Raw genomic sequence first — 15,155 nt, 5'->3', positions numbered from 1 at the left:
CTTGAAAGTCATCTATACCAGGCTGACATATCAAGAACTGTGATAAAAAGTGAAATAAAAGAAAATAAATTGCAGGGTTAATTGCATGATCATGGTCTACCAACCTCTAATCGTTTACCTAATTTGGACATTACATCTATTTAGTTGGGAGTAGGATTCAGCACTGAGTGAACCCAAGGATGGGGGCTCACCTGCTAGTAGAGCGTCTGATCCTTAGATACAGTCCTTGTGTTCCAAAACTACGTAGCCAGCGTAGGTTGATATATCAACCTACCAGTTAAGGGTTGATAAGGTGTTTCTAGCTGTCAGTTAAGGGTACTACTGTTCTCATTTAGGGCACCTATCAGATGAGGGTGACTCTTCAGTTGCTTTTACCCGTGGCACGGTACTGACACCCTTCCAACTAGGGTTACAAGTTGGACCCCAGTTATCTTATTTGGGGCATATCGGTTAGATGATTACCTCCTACAATTTCAGTTTCAATCTTAGTATAGAACTCCGTTCAGTTCTACAGAATTCGAATTGTCAGACGCGGTCACTCAGTATCAGTAATTTAGTTATCTGTAATCTCAGATATTAGTTACTCAATATCAAAAATCAGTACTCAGCTTCAGTAAAAGCTCAGATACAACATACATGTATATGCACAGTATTGTATACTCAGTATTTTATAGTAGTTTCAGTTATCCATGTATTCTTATTCAGTTACTCTATATCATTAAGTCAGTTACTATTCAAGCATATGAACCCTTGCATTCAGTCTTGCCTCATCTAGCATACCAGCACATTCCACGTACTTACGCATACTTTTTATTTGCGCTATAATGTCTCATATCATAGGTTCGGACGCTCAGGTTCCTGACTGCGCTTAGATAAATTCAGATAGCAGCAGATTTAGTAGTGAGTCCTCATCTATCGAGGATATGTTTTTATTTCAGTATTTTAGTATTTTTGGTATTTCAGTAGTCGGAGTTAGTTGGGGGTTTGTCCTATTAACTTTGCATTCAGACAGTTCAGTTTAGAGGCTTTTTCATACTAGACTAGTTCAGACAGTACTTAGTTTTCAGATGCTGTTATAGTTGTTATTCTTTATCAGTATTCAGATTATGAACCTTATGGCATTTCAGCCTATTTTTTGTATTATTTTAGTATTATTATCAGTGCTCATAGCAGGCACCAATCATGGGTTAGCTTGTGGTCCTTCAGGGTCGTAAGCACCATGTGGCATTCGGGGTATAGACTCGAGGCATTACACTGCTTCAGGAGCTTCACCCTTCTTTTTGCACTGCTGGTGCTGAGGGTCATTGTTTATTATTGGGCGATCACCCTGATTAAAACATCTACCTCTTCCACGACCACGACTGGGGTCAGGGCTTCTTTCACGCCTGATTTGGTGAAAATGTACAATATTCACTTCAGGGAATGGAGCAGTACTAGGAGGTCGACTTTCATGATTTCTTATTAAAAGCTCATTATATTGTTCAACAACAAGAAGATGAGCAATTAATTCAGAATACTTTTAAATCCAATTTCTCGATACTATTGTTGCAGGATCATACTCGAGGCGGAAAAAGTAAAGAATGTTTTCTCTAATATATCGTGATCAACTATATTTTGTCCGCATAAATTCAACTGCGATTTAATTCTAAAAATCACAAAATTATAATCAGTTATATTTTTAAAGTCTTGTAACCTCAAATGAGTCCACTCATAATATGCCTGTGGAACGATGACCATCTTCAGGTGGTCGTATCTTTCTTTTAAATTATTCCACAATATAAGTGGATCCTTAATTGCGAGGTATTCCATTTTCAAACCATTGTCAAGATGGTGATAGAGAAATATCATAGCCTTGGCCCGATCCTTACTTCATGCCTGATTGTCATTTCAAATGGTGTCTGCCAGACCTATTGCATCCAAATGTATTTTGGCATCCAGTGCCTAGGACATATAATTTTTTACCGATATATCTAAGGCAACAAATCCGTGTTTGGATATATTCGACATTATCTAAGAAAAATAAATACTTACCTTTATTACTTGTATTTGCTCAAAATGACAGAGACTCTTGCTGATAGTGTATTATAAAATTATAATAATAAAGTACAAGCAAAGAGACAAGGAGGAATGTTTTGTTAATATTTTTCACTTCACTTTTTCTACATAAGGCATGGGCTATTTATAGCATACAACCTTACTTACCAAGAGGTGGGAGATGAGTTGGCTATATGCCAAACTCAATGATAACCATTTAGCATACACATGGCATCCATATTGACTTCATAACAAAAAAATTTAAAAAAGGATAAATAGGAATACTTGCTTGTGAGACATGTCACATAAGCAAGGCCTTATTCCTCCTTTATATATATATATATTTGATTCTTCCTTAGACAGGTGCGATTTCTTCTGTGAGGATGAACTTGTTGTTGGCTTCTCTGTTGTACTCCATCCTTTAATATTGATGGTTTTGCTCAAGTATTTAATCCTTTCAATTTCATAAATATCAAAGGACCAATAGATAATATATGAAATTCTTTTAGCGATAAAAATTTATACCATTTAACATTTTTCGGTAGTGTAAAAATATTCCGCTCTACCTGAAACTTTTTAAGTTACTTTTAAAACTGTGTTGATAATACCTGTTTATTTCCTCCAAACTGGTTCCACCTCGTAGAACTATTGGGGAATTACGACAGTCTTCATCTGCTCCAAATATTTCACGAACCAAGAGTGAGTGTTAGGCCTAACATACATAAAGTTATACCAGACCGCCTTATAATCGTATAAATTATAGGTCTGAGATCGGTAATTTCTCGACAGAGGAATGGGTGTATGTAGATGATCTACATACCATTCAAATGGGCTTAATATCCTTTTGATTGTAAAGTACTTCGAATTTTGAATACTGTTGGGATCATTTATATCTGCTAACTTAATGCTTTATCTGTTTCTACTCATACTCACACTCTTTTTCAGGCAACTTGCTTCTCATACCATTTGGGGGACGGATTAGAAAAATGGGGAGCAAAATAACAATTTAAAGTAATTTATACTTTAAAGTAGTTTAAACTTTAAAACTAACTTTAAAACAACAAAATAAGAACAAAATAAATGTAAAGAAAAATTAACTAAAACAGTAGAGAAATAGAGAAATTTATACGTACAAATTTTTTTTTATTGATATGAAAAATGAGAGGACTTTACAGAGGGAGGATGGAAAATATGGGAGATAGAAGAGAGTTTTTCTGAGTTGTGAAAATTTCATAATGCTTTCCTATTACAAGTTGAAAGCCTTTTAAGAGGCCTCAAAAGCGCTGACTCATATCTTATAAACTCAATCTCTTTTACATTTGTTTATATTACTAATACATGCTATTTCCTTTACACTTGTCCGATAGTTGGTGACTATATATCTATTGAATAGTTGATCCTTGATTTTGATGACTTTTGAAGAGACGTGTCTTTTAATATTTTTGAAGCGTCCACTATATTGTCTTATGTGTCCTTGTCTTTTGTGACATAAAGACTTGTGCTTCTTTGTCCTGAAGTGACATGGTTTTTTGGGTAGATGTCATGGGGTCCATCATTTGTTGTGTCTTGTGCTTCTTCGTCCTGTAGTGACATGTGTTTTTGGTGTTTGTCCTTTGTTGTGTTATCCCTTTGAATGTATAAGAGATGTTGGGTCTTCTTCTTTTGCTGAACAGATATCACAGTATCTATTAACTCCATTATCTTGCTTTGAAGGTAGGATTCTTTCCGTGAGAAGGAACCAGATATAGATTTCTTTGATGGGATTTATCATAAAATATTTAACTCCAAAAGCAGACTAATAATACATGAAAACTATTTAATATTTGTGACAGCTATTTACCTAAAATTTTGCATTTTTATGCAAAGGTAAACATTCATCAAATCTATTTATTTCAAAATATAGTAAAGGACCAAATAGGATTTTTGGTACAATATTAGAAAACTAAAAATTTACTGGTAGATGGGCTAATATTCATCTTATAGGTTTAAAATATTTTTGTAACCTTGTTATGCTTCTTTATTAAGTGTCGTAATTTGGCGAAGCTATTAATTTTGTAAAATATGCTTCTTGTTTAAAATATTTCTATTGATAAAACTTATTTGAATAATAATTAGCGAAGGGACTCAATATTCTCCAATAGTGTAGAGATATTCTGTTAAAATGAACTCACTAATATTTTCGGGTCTCGAGGGGATTATTTGTCTTACTTTGTATAACAAGGCCTTAACCATTCTCGTACCTTCGTATTTTTTATCAAGTCTTCTTATTGGCAGTACCTATACATCTCTTATCTCAAATTGTCTTTTATTAGGAATACTCTGTTCTCCATTCTTCTGTAGTGTGATTGGGGAGACTGCTTGTGCATATGTCTCCGGTGGTTTCATCCTATAACTATCTCTGATTTTGATAGCAATACTTTTATTGGTTAATGAACAATCTTCTTGAAATATTTGTTTAGGTAGTCGCATTCTGGTGATGGATTCTTTTGATGGTAGGAGAGTGGAATGTTTTGGCAGGGATGAAAATTCTGTCAGGACTAAAAATCTAGTTTCTGACTTTTTATTTTCTTCGTTGAAGGGTTTTTCATTTTTTCTTCTGGTCGAAAAGACCGAAATGGAGGCCTCATCTTTATTTCAAATTTTTCGGGTCTTCTCATTTTTTTCCTGAAAAAATTCTCTAGTCAAAAATTCTGGGAAAGAATTATTTTCTCCCGTTATAAATTTTATTTGAAAATCAAAACTTGATAATAAAGCTTGTTATCTGGCAAATATCTGCTTAGAAATTAAATTTTTAACATCTGTTTGTAAAACATCTTCGGTTGCTTTGCAGTCCACTTTTAGTAAAAATTCTTTGTTTATTAAATCATCTTGAAATTTAGTAATACATAGTACTATAGATAATTTTTTTTAATAGTACTATAATTTTTTAGTATCATTCCAGATTCCCGACGTGAATTTTACTAATTGTTCAGTAGATTCTACGAAAATCCTTTGTTTAAGGATGCCTCCATATCCTATGTACGAGGCGTCAGTCTCTACAATCATACGAGCCTCTAGATATGGTATTCCTAGACATAAAAGTTTTTGAACTATTGATTTAATCTTTTGAACTGTATTAGTGTGCTCTATTCCCTAAGGTATTAGATTTTTCTTAAGATGCTGATAAAGGGACTTACAAACTTGTCTAATATCAGGAATAAAATCTGCAACATAGTTGAGACTTTCTAAGAATCTTTGAAGTTGGGCTTTATCAGTTAATTCATCTGAAAACTTAGAGGAGAATTCTAATAGAGGTTTGAAATAATTTAATCTTTTTAGCACTAACTACTAATCCATTTTGTTTGACGATTTTTAAAAAGGTTTGGAGATGTTTAAAGTGTTGGTCAATATCTTCAGAAAATATTAAGTCATCATCTATATAAACTAAAGATATATGACTATATTAATTGAATATATTATTCATAATATTCTGAAATTCAGATGGAGCATTTTTTAGTCCAAAAGGCATTACATTCCATTCATATTGACCAAAAGAAATAGTAAAGGTTGTTTTATATTTATCTTTTTCTGGGATTTGTATTTGCCAAAATCCTAATTTCATATCAAACTTGCTATAAATATTAGCTTTATAAGTTCTTTTAAGAAGGTCACATTTGTTAGGTATCGAGCACCTAATCCATTTTAATACTTTGTTAAGAGGCTTATAATTGATAACTAGTCTTGGGGCACCTCGTTCTTTTTCAGCACTATTATTAACATAAGAGGATGAACAACTCCAAGGCAATTTAAACGGCCTAATAATTTTTTTATCTAACAGATCGTTAATTTCCTTTTTACAATATTTTATTAATTCATGGTTCATTTGAATGGGTCTTGCTTTTGTTGGAACAATCTTTTCGTCAAATCCCTCAATATAGGGTAATTATAATATGCCTTTTTCGTTCGCAAAAGGCATTAGAAAAATTCGAGCAAACCTCTCGCTCTATGACTTCTTGTAGATTTTTAATCTTTGCCTATACTTCCGGGGTTTTTAAATAGGATTCAATTATTTGAATTTTTATTTCATCTTTTAAATAATTTGTTGCGAAATAAAATTGATTTTAAAGACCATTTTATTTTTTTATAAGGTCACTCTTTTCTTTTGATGAACCATTTATATAAGGAAAAATAATGTTCTCTCCCAAAATAGTGGTGTGGATGCCATCTAATTCGATAATGTAAGGTTTTATTTGATTTATAAAAGGCAAACTTAATATTATCTCTTCATTTATACCTTTGGTTATTACAAAGTCATTTATAAAATAAATTCCATCATTGCAGATCTGTGCATTGTGAAGTTTATAATTTATTTTTAATCTTTCGCCTGTTGCAGAGAATAATTTTGTAGTACCCTTTTCAAGATATTTAGTGGGGATTATTTCTTTAATGATGCAGTTTTGATCAGCTCCTATATCTAATAATGCCACTTTGTGAATTGTGTAATTTTTACTTATAACTAATGTAATGGGTATGTGGTAACTTTGTGCTTTATCTTTTGTAATTTTGTCAACTTTTGATTGATTATCGTGAGACGTAATATCTTTATCATTTCTTTTTATTTTTGATGATTCTCCAAGTTGACCTGAATTTGGTTCTTAATTAGTTGTTAAGTTATTAGCAGGTGATCCATTGCTAAATTCTTGCTTAAAATTTTTAGCTTCTTTTTTAAAGTATTTTAACTTTATTTGAAGGTCTTGCATAGTTATTTCTGATTTTTGTTCTTTATTTAACATATCTCTCATGTTAGAGGGTTCAATTATTTCTTTATCAAACTGTTGATTAAGAACAATATTTTTTAAGGCTATTAAATATATTTTTAAGGATGATTGATAATATCAAATAAGACTTCTTTCTCCTTGTTACTATTGGTAATAACATTGATAGAACGATTATTGCAAGTGAAATATGAACCGGTGCATTTACAATGATTAGCTAATTTATCACTGTAAACGTTATTAATTTTTTTTTTGGAGAGGAATTATCTTCATTTTCTTCAAAGACACAACATAAATTATTACTCATGTTTTTTTCTTTTATCTAGAATTCTGCAATCTTTAGTTTTATGATTTATTTTCTCATAGTCCCAACCTATACTACTATTATTTACATTATTAATAGATTTTGATTGAGATTCTGAATTTTTATTATTTTCCTTAATAATGTCATTGGTCACTTTAGAATCTTTTTCAAATATAGGAATTTCATCCTTGGGCAATTTTGATAATTTAAATGTTCGGTGAGTTTCTAACTTTTTATCATGATGAGAAGAACTTGGTTTATCCTTAAAAGTTAATTTATTCTCGACTTCAAAAATCTGTTTAAATACTACATGTAATAATTGATTTGTATAATTATTCTGTTGAAGTATCTTATTTATATCCTTATTTGTAGGACCACCTTTAGAATCTACTATATCTAATTTGAAGGGTGAGGCAGTAACAACTCTTCCATCTACTGGTAGGCTAATTTCTTCTGAAGGAGTAATTGTTGATTCTACTACTTTATTACTAGTAGTATACCATTTATTGACAGTCATAGTTAACGAATCCTTTTGATCATCCAATTTTTCTGTAATTTCGAACCATTTAAAAAATTCAATATTACATCTTAATCTTTTCATATCATTGCACCATTTTTCTCTAAAAGAATATCTTTCTTTTAATGAATATCTTTATTTATACCATTTCTTCTTAATATAATTTTCTGGGCTATTTCATAATTTATCTAAATATTCAAAGTCAGATTGAAATATTACATCTGACATAATCATGCATAAAGAGTCATTTACTCCTAGCATTTCACTAGCAATGAGACTAACTGATTTTTTAGTTTTTAAAATTGTTGATTTATATTTCACTTTTGAAATTGTTCTTGAGAAATCAACTCCTTTTTTATTTATTTTTCAATATCTTCTAGTGTTTCTTTCCTTTCTTCTACAGATTTGGAAACTGAAGGTCTAGAAAAGGACATTCTTCTACTTGAAGATGCTTGATTAAAGGATTGGGATCTTAGAAATTTTAAACCTATAGATCCGTTTGGTTATTGTATAACTTGTTTAATGTTTGAATTTTCTTCAATTTTTGGCTCCGTTATGGAGTCGAAATGTCAATTATTTTTTGTTAATACATCATTCTATTTTATCATTTTGGGGACAAAGGTATTATTGTGATTATGATTAGCTTTCATAAGCATGGTAGCTCCTTTATTACTAACTATTTTAGCCTTAGGGCCTAAGATTGTTTTCATTAATCTATAATATACTCTATATATTATTGTTATTTCTCTAGTATGTATTTTACTATTCATATTTTTTGTTTTAACATTTAAAGTTAATGTATTCATAACATTTTGATCATTAAAATCTATACAAAAATTAGGATAACATTAAAGTATACCGGGCCATTAGCAGGGTTACTTTGTAATACTGCTAATAATGAATCATCAAAAGTTAATAACCTATTATCTCTGAAAAGTATACATATAGGAACATCTAAATCTAATATATATAATGGTTTAACTGCTACTTGAAAAAGACCTATGTGAAGGAACTTGTAGTTTTTTCTATATCTATAATATCTTCAGATGCTAATAATTTGATAGTCTCAATATTTCTATTAATAGCAACAGTAGATTCCAAAGTTTTAATATTATAATTTTTTACAAAATCAAAGTGTCCAGTTTTATAGACTCTATTAAAAATTTCTTTTGAAATATTTCAATTCTGCAAATCACTCTCTATTTTAGCTATTTTATTAGAGATAGCAGAAATATTAACACTATTTATTACGTTTTGGTTGGTTAGAGTATTCATAAGGATTTTTTGCAGATGAGAGAAAACACTATCCTAGAACCAAAATCTACTTAGATGTTACTTCTACGCTAATTATTTTTTACTGCGGTAATTACTAATATTTTTCTTCTAAAATTCATTTATTTTATTCCTATAGGCTTGGCGACACTCGTGCATAATTGTCTAAACTCTAATTATTCGTAACCCCAAATTTATACTAAAAAAAACTCAAAAAGAAACACTAGTGTAGATACCAACCTCCCCTATTTTTACCTTCTTGTAACACTGATTTGGATTTGGCTCGTATCTATTATTACGAAGTAACTTGATTGTCACTCACATTATTCCTCGTGGATTCGACCCCAACTCGCAAGTTGGATAAATATATTGACGACGACCGCCTTTACACTTAAATTGACATGTAAGCTGAATGTTATCACTAAACACCAAAAAGATGTGCAGGACTACTGAATATACTTTGAACCAAATCGATGTTAGCAAGCAGAAAATAAAAACTTCTTCTATAACTCGAGCAAGAGCATCTATCGCGACTCAACAAGTCTATGCTCTAGAATGTTCCCCTAACTATTTCATTCTATAACTATTCTTTCTAAAATATTTCTAGACTTTACTCTTTACAACACTAATTCTTGAGCTTTTCTTCACTGAAGAGGTATAGGGTGCCAAACCACACATAATAATAAGTCATAGAGGCTTTCCACATTTAAATTAATTTGGAGTCATCGACCTTGGTTGTAAAACCATGACCAGATGTTAACAATGCAACTCCAGGAGGTAAATTTGCTTTAATATGCTGAACACACTTTCTCGTTGCCTTCTCCTTAATTAGGGCAGTACAAGCTCCGTGTGAGTTAAGATCATCTTCATAAGAGATGGTATGATTCACAACAGATGTAAAGAAAGATAATAATCACTTGAACACCCAATAATACCAATAGGCTTCACCACACCACAATGTAATTTCTCTCTTCATCATAAGTTAAAACACATGAGGAATTGTTAAGCCTTAAGCATACATGAGTCAATTTATTATTGTTAGAACCTTGAAGTTTTGATGAATGACAATATGAATGAAACAAGTTGATATACATATTTCACTAACCCGACAAGTTCAAGAGTGCAGTCTACAGTATAAATAATTAAAAATCAGAATGAGTTAATTCAGTGCAACTGAAAATTTCAATTTACTGATGACGTGGGGAATAGAATAATTTGAATTTGATTCAAACACTTGATGATAAGGGAAAGCAAGTTGAGTTGAAAAAGGAGTCCTATGTGAAGAAGGGGTTTCACTTCTGTGCATATCCTTAAGAGTCCTATGTATAGAAGGAGAAAGATTCTGAAAATTGAAGAAGTCTACGCAAAACATACAATTTGAAGGACTCTTTGGAGAGTTGGAGTTTGACTACAACACTAAGAAGACAAGAGTTGAAATTGAAGAAGGAGTCTCACTTGAAGTAGAACTCTATGCAATGAGAGTTGTGATTGAAGGGGGAGTTTGAAATAAAGAATGTCTCTTTGAAGTGTTGTGCTTAAATAGAAAATGCATTAGTCAGAATAAACTACGCACTTATAAAGCAGAAAAGTGCAATCGACAGATTGACTTCATGAAGTGCTACTCAATCGCTGAAGAAACATATTGAAGAACCTGGTCCTAAGTGTAGAATCCAACTAAGAGTTTTAGTGTTGATTTTTAGAGTTGTTCATTGTGTTTGAACTACTGATGTAATATTAGTTTCAGTGAGTTATAAACTGAACTAGAAGCTAGTCTTCGAGTTAGGGAAAACTCAAAGACTTTGGGAACGCATACCTCGGGAGGTGTGTGTTGTTAGGAATTAGAGTTTATAATTCCTATTCATTGTGTTAAAGGAATTAGAGTTTATAATTCCTATTTGTTGGTTACAAGAGTTTTGTAATCAGTTATTGTTGAGGCTCAGAGTTATTTAGTGAAGTTGAGGTTAAATCCTGTAGAGGTGCAGGTCGTGGTTTTTTATACCTTTTTGAGCCGGGTGTTTTCCACGTAAAAATTATTGTGTTCTTTACTTACTGTTTTACTGCTTCTCTGGAACACGTCAGGCAACTCATTCCATCCATAGGTAACTCTTACGTTAAAGTCACTGATCAGTAGGGCATGTACTCTAACAAGTGGTATTAGAGAGAGATTGTCTTAAAAAAGGGCTAGCACCTAAGACAAAGATCAATATGATAAATTCTGCACCACCTACTGGTCACAGTGAAGGTTAATCCACTATTAGACCTCCACTTTTTGATGGTTCTCACTTCATTTGGTGGAAAGCTAGGATGAAAACATTCATTCAAGGGGAAGACTACGAGTTATGGGATAGGATCACTGATGGTCCTACTATTCCAATGAAGTTAGAAGATGGTGAACAGGTCAAGAAGGTAAGACATGAGTTTACCGCTGATGACTTAGTGACATTAAAGAAAAATGTTAAGGCTAAGAACATCTTAGTCACTGGACTAGGACCGGCTGAATACAACAAAGTGTTAAACTGTACCACTGCAAAGCAAATCTGGGATGTACTGGTCAATGCACATGAGGGTACCTCTCAGGTAAGAAAATTCAGGATTGCTCTTCTCTTTACTGAATACGAAGCTTTTAAAATGAAGGAGAATGAAACCCTGCATGAAATGATGGCAAGGCTTACTGCCTTGACAAATGAGTTGATTTTTTTGGGAAAAGTCATCACTGTTGAAGAACAAGTTGAAAAGGTGTTGAGGGTGCTACCAAAATCAAAATGGAATGTTAAAGTGACTGCTATTAGGGAGGCAAATAAGGATCTCACAGGTATGAACTAGATGAACTAATAGGGAATCTGAGAACTTATGAAATAGAAATTGATGGAACTAAATAGCTAGCAGCCCCTGAGGATACCTTAGCTCTGAAGGCATCTGACAGTGATGAAGAAATTGAACTTGATGAAAAATAAGTTGCCTTTATAGCTAAGAACTTTAGCAAATTCTTCAAAAAGAAGAAGGGAACAGGTAACAAAAAATGGTCCAATGACATCCAAATGGATGCTACAAGTGTGGTAAGACTGATCATCAGATCAGGGATTGTCCTGTCTGGGAAATAGGGGAAAGAATATGCAATGGTAGAATATTGGGGATCTGACTCAGATGATGATGAAGTTGATGAAACAACACTCATGGCTCTTGAAGATTTAGACTTGGGGGAAGAAGATGATGCTTCTGAGGTAAGTATACTTGAACTTAAAGAAAAGTTGCATTTGTTTTCTAAAACAAACTTATTTCCTTAATGAGTTTTCTAATTGATGATTTCTAAGAATTAACTTCTGATAGGGATGAGTTATTCAACAATTTTGCAAGTCTCAAGTTTGATTTTATTGATCTAGAAACTTGTAAGAACACTGTTGAAAAGGAAAACTGCACTCTTAAGGAACAGGTTAGCAGACTTAATTCATCAAACCTAACCCTTAAATTTGAAATCTTGAAACTGACTCTTTCTGAAAAAGGAAAAAGGGTCAAAAGTGAGGAACAAGAAAAAATTGAGTCAGAACTGACTAAGATTAAACATGAATACTTTTGTGAAATAGAAAAAGTTAGTCAATTGAGTCAAGAAGTTTCAAAATTAAAACTTGATCTTGAAAGAGCTAATAAATGGACACATTCTTCAAAAATTGTTCATAAGTTAGGTCAAGAACTCACAATGAAAAGGATGGGTTGGGCTTTTATAAAAGTTCTAATGCTATTAAGGATCTGTGTTACATTTGTGGTAACCAGGGGCATCCAACCACTGAATGTCCAGTTGCAGCAAAAAGCAAATCAAGAAGCATAAGCCTAGTAAAAAAATCTGATTCCATATTAGCACAAGCTAACAAGAAGGTCAAATCTGGTCAGAGAAACAGGTCATATAACCTGTTGCCTCGATGGGCTAGAAGGAACCTCATACATTCTTTTTCTCATAAGAAAGGACCCAAGCTTGTCTAGGTGCCTAAAGTTAACCCCTAATTTGTTTTGTAGGTGAGAGTAAAAGGAGGTAAGCAAAATTTGTACATGGATAAAGCTTGCTCAAGGTATAAGACTGGAAGCAAATAAAGTTTCTTTCACTCACCACATTTAAAGGGGGAATAGATCTTTTGGAGATGGCAAAAAAAAAGAGGATAACAGTGAAACTGATGAGCATGCACAGGAACATGTTGTACCACCTGGTTCAACTGTTGTACAGACTGAGGGCATATTAACAGGGGGAACAACAAATCAATAAATTGATGCATCAATAACACCAACACAAGCTAATGATAATTTTGTTGGTAGTTCATAAGAATTGGTGTTGTCACAAGAATCTTGAGATATCTCATGGGAATCAATGGCTTGAGACTATGGTATTCAAATAAAAGTAATTTCACTCTTGAAGGCTATAAAAATGTTGACTATGTGGGTTACCTAAATTACTGGAGAAGCACCAAAGACACTAAGTAGAGAGCATTTTGAAAGGAATAGGTTCGATTTGGGGATGATTAAAATTGCATGAACTCCCCTCACTGATTGACTAGAACAATTATTTTTCTTTTAAATCTTATTAGCTAAAATGTTATTCGATTCAGTCTTACACATTTAGTTGTGTGTCCCAGTTCCAGATTTTTGACTCTTCTAACCTAATTTTGTATTAGATTGTGTAGAAAATAGGTACAAGCAAGCAATTGTGACCACAAAGTTCTTTTTATCAGGTATGCTTTACACTGATATAAGCATAGGCTGTCTAAGTTGAAACAGTTGAGCACACCTGTTCCATTCCTCATACTTCATCCTTCCCTTGTCCTATGATGCTGACGAATTGGTTGATCAAATTTTCTTTGACTCTCTCCAAATGATTGTGCACAAATGAGTTAATCCTACACCAGAAATTTCTTCTTCTCTCTCAACCAAAATATCAGTTTTGTACCATGGATTTACCAAGCTTAAACATCAATCACATGCATCATATGTTTCGGAAGAATGAAAAGGGACATACTCTCTTTTTTAGTTCCTAATTGGCTCAGATCTTTTAGGATTTCTCAGTTCAAGTTTAGGTTTGAATTTTCAAACAACAATGGATGTTTTTGAACAAATGAATTATGTTGCTCTACCTGATTCAATAAGGAGCGCTAAAACTCATTGCAAAAAAAAATGATAAGAAAAATAATTTAGCTGAGATAAATTCTGAACTAGAAGTTGCATCTGACAACCATAAAACGGAATAAGTGGTCCTTCAGGCTAGGATCATGACTTTGAAGCTTGACCTTGATTGAGAAAAGGATGAAAATGTTGAAGTCATTCGTCAATTGACACAGTTGATAATATCTGTTCCACCTTTCTCATCAGCTATTCGTATCCTTAGCCATGTCCCACTTTTATACCATAATTTTTTATTAATGCTCAGTTATTTTGCTTTGTTCAGGACCAGCTTAGGTTAAATGTGGAACATGTTCTGACAGTTAAATGGAATGGTTATCTTTGCTAAATTGACTCATATATTTGCTCTCTTTAATACATTACTATGTTGGCTAAAGTCTTTGTCTGATTGTTTTGGTGATAGCCCCAGTGGCCACGAATAACATAACAAATCACTTTGGCTAATATTTTATTGCATAAGAGGGTTATGCAATGTTTATAACTCATTGACTAACTTGTTTCATTCTAGTGTTTTGTACTTTAGTGCCTTCAGGTGAAGATATTTGAATGCACAAAGACAAGAGGTTTGTCATCATAAAAAGGGGAGAATTTGTTGTAACCTTGATGTTTTGATGAATGAAAATATCAATGAAACAAATTGATATACGTGTTCCACTGATCCGACAAGTTCAAGAGTGCAGTCTATGGTATAAATAATTAAAAATCAGAATGAGTTAATTCAGTGCAACTGGAAACTTCAACTTACTGATCACGTGGGGAATAACACAAGTTGAATTTGATTCAAACACTTGATAATAAGGGAAAGCAAGTTGAGTTGAAAAAGGAGTCTTATGTGAAGAAGAAGTTTCACTTCTGAGCATATCTTTAATAGTCCTATGTGTAGAAGGAGAAAGATTCTGAAAATTGAAAAAGTCTATGCAAAACGTACAATTTGAAGGACTCTTTGAAGAGTTGGAGTTTGACTACAACACTAAGGAGACAAGAGTTAAAATTGAAGAAGGAGTCTCACTTAAAGTAGAACTCTATGCAATGAGAGTTATAATTGAATTTGGAGTTTGAAATAAAGAATGACTCTTTGAAGTGTTATGCTTAAATAGAAGATGAATCAGTCAGA

The sequence above is a fragment of the Capsicum annuum genome, chromosome 10 (assembly GCF_002878395.1).
Source record: "Capsicum annuum cultivar UCD-10X-F1 chromosome 10, UCD10Xv1.1, whole genome shotgun sequence".
In the NCBI taxonomy this organism is placed as follows: domain Eukaryota; kingdom Viridiplantae; phylum Streptophyta; class Magnoliopsida; order Solanales; family Solanaceae; genus Capsicum; species Capsicum annuum.
This window is presented reverse-complemented; position numbering follows the sequence as displayed.